Raw genomic sequence first — 13,023 nt, 5'->3', positions numbered from 1 at the left:
GACGAGTGACATCGCATCTCGATCAAAATAGGTAAACAGATATTCTATGTTAACCCTGATTTTATCTTTATTAAGTATTACAGCGCCACTCGCCGCGTCGCTTTTGACGCGTGAAATTGACCGCATTGGAAGCTGCACTTGAGTGACGCTGCAACTCCTTTAATTTGATAAATAATAATCGTATCAATCTTGCATCTAACTCGCGTAATATAGATTCGGCACTCGCACTCTGATTCGATCGAATTTGCGTATTTCGCAATACTCGTTCGGTCGAAAATTAAGACGTGTATAAGCGCCGCCGACACGTTGCCCCGTTGCTTGTTTCGCGTAAGCTGACCGCACGTGGGACGAATTGTGTCGCTTCGCCATTAATTACGCGTTTATCCATACGTATGGGATACGTTAACGTATACGCCATACGTAATATATAAACGCGTTCATTGAAATAGTAAGCGTCGAGGCGATGCGTCAGTGGCGGTGACGGCGGCGGCGCGGCTACGCTACACGTCTTGATTTTCGGCCGAACGAGTATTGCGAAATACGCATTCGAACGAATTAGAACACGAGTGACGAATCTATATTACATGAGGTAGATGCAAGATTGATACAATTACTTATCAATTACAATCACTTATCTCAATTAAAGGAGTCACGGCGTCAAGTGTTTGATCGTTTCCGATGTGTCAACTTCACGCGTCAAAAGCGGCGTCGTCTAGGCGTCCTACTCTAAACTTTGCGTCGATGCATTTTCTACATTTCAAACAATAAATGTAATTATAGACTATGCAGCAGGAAAAGGAGACCTAGCGGCCTAATTCTGAGTGGAGGAGGAGGCCTAGGAGAGGCATCGGGCACCGGCGGAGCAACTTTGGGGTGAATAATTTTTTTACTTATATAAAATTAGTATCTTTTTTCAATATCCAGGTTGTTTTTGATCTTAATAAGTTTGTAATTTAAAAAAAGATGTCCATCTAAAATTTTATAAGTTTATTTTTTGTTAAGATTTTTGCAGTAACAAGATAATTTTAATCTACTAGTACATGACAGACGCGCGCTTCGCGCGCGCTGCGTATTGAATCCCATACATCTACCAATAACATTTATACCAATTTACATTTTAATTAAACAAATGTTAACAATTTTTGATTAAAAATAAATTTTCAAAAAAAATGACACTGCGCGCGGTGCGTATTAAACTCCAAACATCGTCCAATAACAATTATACCAAATTATATTTTAATTAGACAAATATTGAATCGGCCATTTTTAAATAAAATCACGATTTTTTAGAAAGTAGCCACATAATTCATCTTTAAGATAAGCCCAGAAAGAAGCCGATATTTTTATTTTTCTGAAAGATATGAATTTATAAACATTGAGGTAAAGAAGCTTCAATGCAGATAACACGGCAATTTTAAGATAGGATAGTAAATGTCTTGTTGAAAATTGATTTAAAAAATTTGATGTGTGATTTTAAAAAAAAAATATCTTTTGATAGGGTAATTATTTTGAACGCGATTTTAACTTGAGTCTTATGTTTGTTACAGTATCATCGTGGCTTCGTGGCAGATAACTCCGCCCGTTGCGCTTCGTGTTGGTGAGTGAAACATTTTTTATAAAATGACGTAACAAATCTGTGAAACTTGTATACTTATACTTATGTGTTATATCAATGCAATAGGATGCAGATAGTTGCAACTTCTCACAGATTTGTTGCTCTAAAATAGATAGTTAAAAGAAAAATACAGAATGACACAATAACGCCAAATATTTTGTAAAAATAACAAATACGTTTACAAAAAAATCTTCTATACATCTTATTTATGCGTTTGTAAATTATTGATCTCTGCTTGTGGTTTTTGTTTACTTACACTGGACGATGGTCACAGCGAGCAGAATATACATATAATTAACTTCATTATCCTCGCAAATCACTGTTACAAATCAAGTTCAGATTGACTTAAGAACTCGACAGAGAAAGCCATCTATGTATATCGTCTTTTTTTATATATTGCGCTTAGAATTAAGGTACTATGTAGCGTCAGTGCTTTTAGCGTTATTGAATAATTTATCCTTATTTTACATCTAATTATTGATAAAGATAAAATGATATAATAGCGCTAATTGCTCGCTTCCCGAACGCAGTTTTAGAACACGCTGTCATTGCTATCTGACGCGTCATTCTATTTTTATTGTAAAACTTTAGACGTAAAACAAGGATAAATAAATAGAAAAGATTAAATAGATTAGATCAGATTAAGCTGAATTAATCCTGGAACATTATAATTCATTGGTAAATTATGTTTACATTCTCTCTTTACAAAGGAGCTCGTTACGTTGACGTATCGTTGGTGCGTCTGCTTTTGCCAGCTCTAATAACACACACACATTTTATTTGTGGATATAGCACAGACTCGAACCACATCCATTATGATTTTATATCAACAATGTCAGAAAGTGGATGTAGCTACGACGCTACGTAGTACCCGTTTCAAAAATGGATGCACTGATGCTAGTGTACGGAGGGTTCTGTCGGTCCCACGTAAAAGGCCAGAATGGCCACTCTCATTCTTCTCTCTGCTAATTGTAAGATAAAGCTGCAACTATTTTCTCTAGACTCCGCACTTCCCACTACAAATTCACTACAGGATCCGAATCCATCGAACTTAAGCTAATACAAAAGCTAATAAAATATAAATAACTCTTTCCTCTCGAAACATCAAAATTACGATTGCAATCATTGAGATAAATCATATTAAATTGGGCATTAAATACTTATTATAATTGATATTTTTTAATTGCTGAAAGTCAAGAGTTTTATTAAATATATTTAATGTGTTATTTATGTTTTATTTATTATATTAATTTCCTAATTTAGCTTCTTCGTTAATCGAGATTTGTACGTATTATTCCATCCGCATGCTATACTGTCTATTCCGATAAAAATGTCACGCCTGGCACGCGGCCGGTGATTGTCTGCTAAAACGCCATCAATGCCGCAGATTCGTCAGCTGTCAGTTAAACGCTTGAAATTCCATTTGAGCCGGAAACCGTTCTCGCGCCACGCTCCGAGGGTTTGGGGGGATCGCAGTTTCGGTTACTTTTCGCCAAACCGCATCGGCGACCGGCCTCCATTAATCGATCCCCCGTGTGTCTCGACTATCCGTCTCGTCTATCCGTCCCATAATTCCGCGTCGCGGTTTCGTGCGGGACTCTGCGGCGAAACTTCTTCCGCAACATCGGAAACCTTTTCTGCTGCTAATTTTCGTCGGCAGTGACGTGCGGGGCGTAGTACATCCGATAGGTGCATTGGGGAATAAATGTTGTCGAATGTTAACATCCCGATAGAATAGATATTTCGAGGGCTCCCTGAATATATATTTCAGTTGCGATGAAATCGGATTTTTCGCTCGTTCAAACAGTGGCGCGGCAAACGGAAATCGTTGAAAGTGTAATACACGGCAGAGATAATAGTATCCGGTGGAAGAGTCTTCCGCTCCATTTTTTTTTGCACCGTGTGTTGTCTTTTTCTTTTTATTTTTTACTTATTACTTATTATATTGTACGAAAATAATCATTTATAGAGAGCAAGATCGATGATTCCCTAAATACATATATATTGATTACGCGAAAATTTGTTCCATCGTCTAACGCGACGTAAAGAAAAATGAATGAATATTTAACGTTACCAAATATGTGAGCACTTAAAGCAATGCAGAAGTAAAATATTTTTTATTCACTGTAGATTAATTCATTTTAAATTTTTTATATTTTTATATTCACAAATTTATGTTACTTATGCATGCATCCTCTTCGTGAACTAAAATGCTTTTTATTGAGCGGAAAAGAGCTGCAAAACCGAAGTCGAGCGTCCGGAAACAAAGCGTCCGTTAATCAACGTTTTAACGATATCCGATTTAGAATAACGTAGCGCGCGGCGTAATTCATCTTTTTATTTGTCGATTCTCCGTCCGGCACTATTTCTTCCCCGGGTCTGATACCCGGAGGGGTTTTGATTTAAATTGGAGCACGGCGACATTTCAAGTGGGGGATAATGTATATTAAATATATGACGTCTGTATTGGTTTTACGATGTCATTAGTAACGATTCCCTTTACGACCTGTTTCTGAGTTATAAATTACTGGTCGGATACACGATGGTGGAGAGAGAAACAGTGTAATTAGCGTTACTGTGCGCGCGTACCGGATATATATGCCGAGGTATAATTGGTCTGCACACGATCACACACAAAACTTGCCTCATCCATTTTGTACTCTAACGTCGCGAGCATAAGTCTTGTGATCTCATGGATCTTCAAAGCGGCCTCGTTTAAATTTATCCTTTACCGTCCATTTTTCATGCGTTATACACGCAGACATTAGACAATATAATATTACATTATCAGAGAGATCAAGCGATTGATTTTAACTATATTTGTCCAGAGTATAGATATTGTAGAAATAAAATGCAATATAAATTCCTGAGAGAGTTGCAGGTACTTTTGTATTATCACTGCGGTATGTCGTTCAATATGATTATCTTTTTAAACTAGCGAGGAAAGTTGCGGCATGTGTGTGTGTGTCGCTTTAAGAGTAGATATATATAGTGACATATCTCGCTCGCGTATGAAATAATATGATTGAAAACCCTTTGGCACGAAGTTGGGAAATAGTATAAACGCGGAAATAGTATAATGTAATTTTTCTTTGAATCTACCCAAAAATCTGCAACCAAGTTTAGCATTAAAATTTCTATTTCAAGTAAATTCAATGCAGTTAAAAAAACTGGTTCAAGCAATTATATTCTGGAAAAATAACGAGACATATGAATAAATAATAAATTTGTACGACTAAAAATCGTGTTATTAAAGTGTGATTTTTTTAATATGTCGAATTAATAAACGGTGTTGCAGTTTTAAATCTTGTAACGCTATTTCAACGGCGAAAATGCAAGAGATGATCATTCTTTTTGAATTTTCGATGTTAACGATACATCCGATTTGCGGAGAAACGCCATCCGGTTAAAGTAAACGATGAACTCGTAACGAGACGGGAATCGTTCCCCATTGAAATTCTTCAACGTTGCGCCAACAATAATCTCGGTGTCGTTCGATCGACGGACGCCTATTCTCGTACGTGAAATTCCGCTCGAAACGCAAATTTTCGTTGCATTCGATCGAACGGTAGCACGCGGTAAATCGCTGGAGTTTAAGTCACACGTATACCGCACATTTCCTGTAAGCACAATTCTATATAAGTTGTCAGCCGCAGGCAGCAGCTGGTGGCTTCCAAGTGAAATTATAGAAAGTTGAATGCCATCTGTATGTCCGGGACTATCACGTTCTTCCCCGGACCATTAACACTACGTTTATTTTGTCCATTGACGCATCCACTGACGTTAGTGATACAACAGGATGAAATGATAGAGCCAAAGAAAAATATTAGGTACTGTACATAAAACATAGCCAAGGATATGTTCTTGAAAATATTTAATGAAGTAGAAAATTTTAATTAATCTACGATTCACTGAATTTAGCTGTGTGTATGATTTCTTTTTATTCTCTTTGCAATTATTTATGTAATATATTTTCAATGACTGTTAATTATGGAAATTCTTGTTGGTCATATAATATTCAAGGCAATTTTTAATTAATATCATTCTCTTATTCTCATTGACAAGTTTTGCCTTTATACTTTAACGTTGATTCTGTGCATAGTTTGTATAATTTGCGGACGGTATACGCAGTTCCATGTGTAATTTCAATATAATGTCACTCTGAAAAATAATATTTACGCGTTGAAGGAAAAATATATGGCTCTGAATATTTTAAAATTTTATCTCTCTTTTTCTTTTACCTAACATATAATTTGCTAATATGTTAGCTACGTGATATAATCCTACATTAATTTACCTACACTGATTTTTCTATATAAATATATAACCTCATTTTTGCGAACAAAATATGACCTTTTCTTAACAAACTAATGTATCGTAAATTAATCGGGACAGATTTTGAATACAATGGCAGAACGGTCTTTTTTCGTTTAAAAATTAAATTTAAAAAAATTACATTATTCTATTGTTTCAAGCTGCCTGCCGTTACTTTCGGTTACCCAATGCAGTTCTTAATTAAACCAGAATAGTAATATCACAGTATTAAATTGATAATCAATTTAATAATACTGATACTTTACAGTGTTCTCGAGTCATGTTGGGGAGGGAAGAATCTTATGAGATATTTATGGGCATCAATATTATTGAATTGGTTATTCAACACATATATACTCTGATATTACTATTCTAGTTCTTATCAGAGACTGAAAGTAACGGTACGCAGTGGAACTAGAAGACTGTATTTAAAATCACATAAAATTTTGAACCAAAATCCTGCTATGGCCGTTCATTGGGCTATCTTGCGAATTATATATATATATATATATATAATTCGCAAGATAGCCCAATGAACGGTCATAGCAGGATTTTGGTTCCTAGTCTTCTAGTTCCACTGCGTACCGTTACTTTCAGTCTCTGATAAGAACTAGAATAGTAATATCAGAGTATATATGTGTTAAAAAAAAAAAAATATATATATATATATATAATGTTTGTATCGTAAATCTGCACATTGGAAACAGTCATAAAATCTTTATCGAATTTTGAACGCAATTAGAAAACATACCTAATCTCGAAACTACACCTTCTTCATATGATTTAGATTCTATTGCTTACGTAACCATAGAAAAATCTTCGGCAATTTTATCTAATAGTGTATCGACAACAATTTTAATTTCCGATGTGTCCAAAATTCTTGAGACGTTCTTACCGTGCTATCATTGTAAAGCATTCAAGATTTTTTAATATAGCCGTATGGATGTACATGCGTATGGGTGTGTACCATCAAAGACGGTACCAACAACAATTTTTTTTCACTCACCCTCAGCATACGCGGCATTTTATCATCCACTCACTATCCTATCGGGAGGCAGAAAACTATGTGATCCGAACGGAAAGAAATATCTCGAACGAGCATTGAGTCGAGAAGCGAGGGTGGGATGTCTCGTCCAGCAAGGGATTCCATGTCGTGCCGGGTCCTATCCTTTAATAATACATCTCAGAACCGTTAATCACACCGATGAAATATAATTTAATACCTCAACGACCGAGGGACGACCACTAAAAATGACGAACGGCCGGGAAACACGCGGCAAACGTGCCACCTACAAGCGATCTCCGCGCGCCACCCCGGACGTGCAATAACGATAAAGGGTTGGGTATTCCTGAACGACCCTTCTGGTATGGGCACTCGTGAAAGGCGTGTGTGGGCTGTACATTACATTCGTCCACTCGGCCGCACTCAATAGCCTCCCAATTCGCCGGAATCCTTCGTATATGGAGCGTCCGAGTGGTCCTCTACCTCTGCAAATAGTAGTGGGACCAATCCGAGTACTTACGTATAATATTCAATCAATAGGACAACCACGTGTCGTTCTATATCGTTCATACGACAAAACATGTACGTATTAGTCGCGTGAAAATACGCGACTGGAAAAAAGATCGAAAGAGAATACAAACCTCTTACTTGGCACTTATTATATTTATGATAATTATGTTTAATCTTTTTGATAAATCTTTAATAATTTATCACTCCTCAAATATTTGTTTTATATGCTTAAGATGGAATGCGCTAATTTTTTTTATATATAAATCAATAATGTATGGCATATACACTAGCATAGTTATTTTTTAAATATTTTAATTAATCAATTTAATTTAAAATTAAAAATTATTTTGTTAAATTAAAAATATTCTATTAGAAATTGGAAAAATAATTAATTTAACTCTTGATATCAAGGTATAAAATGGTAATAATGTCAAGAAAATAAACTTAATTTTCTTTGTTTTACTCTAAAACGATGCCATTCCACTTTGATAATAATAGCTTTAAAGCGCATTGAGTCTCGAAGATATTTGCCAAGAATTTTGTCCCCTTCTTAGCGATGGGGACTCTTGGGAGAGGCCATGGTCACGTAGATATCGATTATATTGATCCGGAGGGGACGATCCAGTTACTCGGCGAAGAAGTCTTCGTTATTGCCGGCATTCGTACTGATGAGGTTCGCTCAAGCATGTTCTTTTCGACCTTTATGTGACACTCGTGGGAGCGGAAGTTGTTGCCGAGGACCGAATCGAGATGATGTTTGTAACAATGACAGCAATTTTGGTGGACAAAGGTGCTCCCGACGATTTGATCCGCGTGATTTTGGCAGTGATCCGAGAACTTGGGTCTTGAAGTAGGTTCGCATAAATTAGCTGCATGGTTAAGTTTTGAATGTTAAAAAATAAAATGGAATCTATAAATTAATATACACGATAATATTTATGTTAGTATTTTATTTATGTTAAACATGTTATACAAGAACAGTATTATATTATATCTCTAAATCTGTCACGTTTTAAACATGACGTCTATAAATAAAAGTATTACGGTGCTTGCTAGCAATCTGTTCACACGGAAGTGGGGTTTCATTAGGTCCCTTTCTCGTTTCCCCCTCTCTCTCTCCCTCTCTCTCTCTCTCTCTTTCTCTCTCTCTTTCTCTCTTCTACTTCTCATATAAATCATCGAAATATCTACATGATAATCTGTCGAGTATGAGTTACAGAACATTACAGAGATTCCTAAAGTGGAGTAATAAAGATATAAGAGCGTTTTCGAATCTAACGTTATAATTAGGTCAGAAAGTCATTAGTAAGTCATTAATGATATATTCGAATTCATATCGATCGAGAATCTAAGTAGTTACTCGATTTATGGGATGTATTTTATTTAAATTATTCATATTAAAATATTATTAATGTTAAATGAGACTTGAAACAATAAATTAATTTAATAATTTTATAAATATTTTACACAGAAAAGCTAATCGCATAGAAATCGATCGAAATACGGTAAATTTAAAATGTAAAATAATCACTGTGAAATATTGCATTATTAAGAAAATTGATCTGTCCTGCCTAACGTTATAACAGATTTAAAGCCTTTGCTATATATATTCGTGAACATTCCACGGCTTGTTCTCCTGACTTTACTTCGGATAGCTTCCAGAAACTATCTCTAACGGTTTTCGAAGAAAGACATTAAGTCAATCCATAAATCATCTTTCGATTTCCTAGATTCGAGTGGAACACGTTAACCCGCCTAATTCCTTTCAGTGCACGGACATTCGTTTTCGCTCTTATATCTTTTTATCTACACATTATATGATTGATTTCACTTTTAGAAATCACTATAAATTTGTAATAGTATTTCTAAATGTAATACGTAACGTGTAGAAAATTTCTAGTAGATGTTTTTTATTAATTATTTATAAAAATATTTTTGCGAGTATTGATATTTGAATTCCAAAAATAGCAATGTGGAATTTGTGAAATTTAATTAAATAAAATACGTCTTTTGAAAAATTATAAACAAAGAAAAATCTAAGACTTATTTATCCTTATGCTGTGTCAGCTTAAGAACATGTGGATGTGCATAATAAGGAAGCATTGTCTCACGATGTGTATCACGCTGCGTCGTGTAACGATACTTTAAAGCCACTTCTTGTGGTTGTAACTTCAGAGAAGAGAACTTCATTTTCATCCATCTTCCTCTGCCTTCTTTACGCCGCGCTTACGATGCTTTAGAGTTAAAAAATTGCGGTGCGGCTTAAGAATGCATTGCGCGTACATAGCATCATGCTGGAAACGAATTATAAGACAGTGATTATTTACATGAAGAGATTATTTCCATATAGAGATATAGTTTCGACAATCAAATAATGATATACTCCGTATCGGTTAAAACTATTACTAGTTTGCAATCGGTTATTTATTTGAATGATTAATTATTTTTATAAATATGAAATAGAATAATAAATATAAATAAAGCAATATATATTAACTGATTGCAGTAATATAATTAGTAAACAGTGAATATTCATTAAATGAGTAAAAGATTTTAAACATGACAATTAATTTTATTATTAAAATACTGCCGTGCTATTTCGGTCGCTATAAGTTATTGACAGCTTGTTATTTTCGAGCAACTTTCGAATTTTAAATATTTCAGCGCAAATTCAAACATATTTCTTCACATTTGTTTAGCAATTCTACTTGTATCATCATTCTGCTTGTATCACTAGTTTATGCAGCTGTCACTACCAAACTGTAAAAGAAACGCCGGATGATATTTAAACCTAAGAATTATGCTTTTATGCGTTGAAGAAATGTTCCGATATAATGTTTTATCTACCTCCGGTCTATGTTATGGTAGAGAAAATATGGTCGGATATAATAAAAACACATTGCCTTCGGCTATACTACGTTATACCGTATAACCGTTGTTTTAGAAAGGCTCCTCGGAGATGCGGAGATGTGGGAGTGAGAATAAAACGTCATTTTCATACGTCCTCCTTTGTCCCATCCATATTATGCACGCCTGCATTAAGGCGTATTCCGAATGAAGCATTCATTATAATCTTAGGGTCTATAGAGCTTACGTACACTCGCGCGTATTGTAAATTGCACGTAGAAGAACTGTGTCGTGTAACGAACTAGCTAAATCTCCACCAAATTCACAAGAAGAGAGAAAACGGGGCGACCCTTTCTCCTTCAAGTTTTCCGCGTCTAAATTCAAAAGATGTATTGCTTAAGGGAATCGATACTTTCGTAGTCAGTAACTTTCTCGCCGACGGATCCGATGTAATCTCCCTGATATTACACGTGACCACACGCCCGTTCAAAAATTGAACGGCCAGCTACGACGGGGGTTGCACCTCATAAATTATCAGCGGGGGTCTCGCGCCGAGATCCCCGAGTTCGGGCGCATGACTTCGGACGACTGGAGTCGTCTGGAATTTTGAATTATGAGAGCGCGGTGACTCCGCAACTCGGTTGGTGATCGACCCCTCGCCGCCTCTGAGCCTTGACGTTTATATTTGATACTTAGGAAGCCGCGTTCTAGGCTCCGGTGTCTTAAAAAACAACGTGCTCATTATGGAGGGGAGGTCGAGGGGAGGAAGAGTCATTTCATATTAAATATGATTTATACAAATGATCGGTGCTGTTGGATTAATATTGCTATATAGTTTCTTTGAGCAGCGTCTCGCTTCCGAAACTGATGAAGTTGTGCAGGGATTGTGAGAGAGATATGATTTAACGCCGCTTTGGTAGAAATTTATGGCGTTGGTATGTAATAAATTGATCATCTATGTTGGCAGAGTTCATGTTTGATGAGCGTGTTTTAGTATGAATTCTAGATAAACTTGGATGCAAAAAGCAGATAGGGATTGAATCTACATACTTTTAGAGTATGCGAGATGTAGTAAAGGAAAATGTAAAATAAAATTAATTATATTAGTAAAAACATGTAATACATTTTTTGTATATACTTGTAGAATATGAAAAGTACTTACGCAATTGACAAGTTTACATTACCATCATAGTAGTATGTTATCAATACATAGGTATGTTGCAATGTTACTCTCTAAATTTTTTGGAGTGAAATTTCACTCTAAAGAGTGAAAATACTTCAACGACCACTCAAGTGGCCGAGTGACAGTATTTTTGCTCTTTTGGAATGAGATTTCACTCTTTTGGAGTGAGATTCACTCTAGAAAATTTAGAGAGTATAGATAAATATTTTGAGCAGTTAAAAATTTATCTAATCTGCAGGTATTTCTTTCTTAGAACCTCTAGAACAAATGCTGCCATGTCACCGTCATTGATTATTCTTTCATACCTAGACTCTAAGCCTGCGGGAACCGCTTATAGCATTATAGATTCATCCGATTTGATCGATCAGATTCCAGTTCCTACTTTCGGACTTCAGTCCATTCTAATACACACACATACATATATATATTGTATATATGTAGAGTAGCATATATTAAAGCGGCGTCGAAGCCCGAAAAAGTGGCGCTAAGCCGGGCAGGGCCATCGCGATACTCTACGTGATCCATTTCTTTCCCTGGGCTACGCTCGCCGGCCCATCATCATCCGACGACTAATTGTTTCTTTCGTCGAGCACACGGACGGGCCACTCGATCACGCGGGATGATCTATAGCGGAGTAAATCTTGTTTAGCGAGATACAGGTGGTCATCCTGTACAGGGGGGAATAGAGCTTGATGGATGGCCGGTACCGATCTTGCGGTGCCTCGTGGTTTAGACGCCAAACATACTGATACGTTAACACGGCGGGGCGTTCGGTGTAGTTTAACAAAGCTTTGACGGACTCGCTAGCCCCCGTGCTCGTTTTATGGAGATGCATCGACGCGTAGTTGCAGGCGAGCCCCGTGCGCTTGACGTTTGATCTCGTGTGCGCATATAGGCGCGAAAGGATTAGTCCGTTTCCTGATTTGCGACACATCTCCAAGGCATTAAGAGAAACTGACATGAGAATAGTAAGATGTTGATCAAATTAATATTAACAAGCAGGCGTTTCACTAAAAATTAAAAAATCGCGAGATAGGCGCTCTTCAAATTATTATTTTAAAAAACTTAATTTCGAATTTGTTAAGATTTTCAAAAAAGGTATACAACATTTTATATGTTCTAGCATTAAATATCACAGATTTCAAAGTGTCATTTTGATTAAAGAAAATAATTAAAATTTAAGATTTTAAATATTTAAAAATCTTAAATTTTAGTACATTAAGCCAATAATAGAATTTTTCTTTTTTTTTTTTTATTGATTCTGTTGACGATGTAGAACCATTAAACCTCAAGTCAACAGATTTTTCTCGCCGTCGCACTGTGATTTGTGAGGCACAAAGCAGCCGCGTCTTTTTTTCCGCAGCTTTGGTTGCATGTGGTCTTTTTTTTTAGATCGCTATAACTGTTCCCTCCTCGTTCATCTTTGTCGACCGCATTCTTTCCCACGTTGCTTTTATTTTTGACTCCAATTTATTCGGTCAGCACTTAACAAATATAAAAATATAGTAAATAAATTTGGTTACGTTAAATAAGAATGTTCTAAATAAATAT

This window comes from Wasmannia auropunctata, unplaced genomic scaffold (genome assembly GCF_000956235.1).
Source record: "Wasmannia auropunctata unplaced genomic scaffold, wasmannia.A_1.0 LD336000.1, whole genome shotgun sequence".
NCBI classification, from domain to species: Eukaryota; Metazoa; Arthropoda; class Insecta; order Hymenoptera; family Formicidae; genus Wasmannia; species Wasmannia auropunctata.
Note: the sequence above shows the minus strand (reverse complement) of the source record.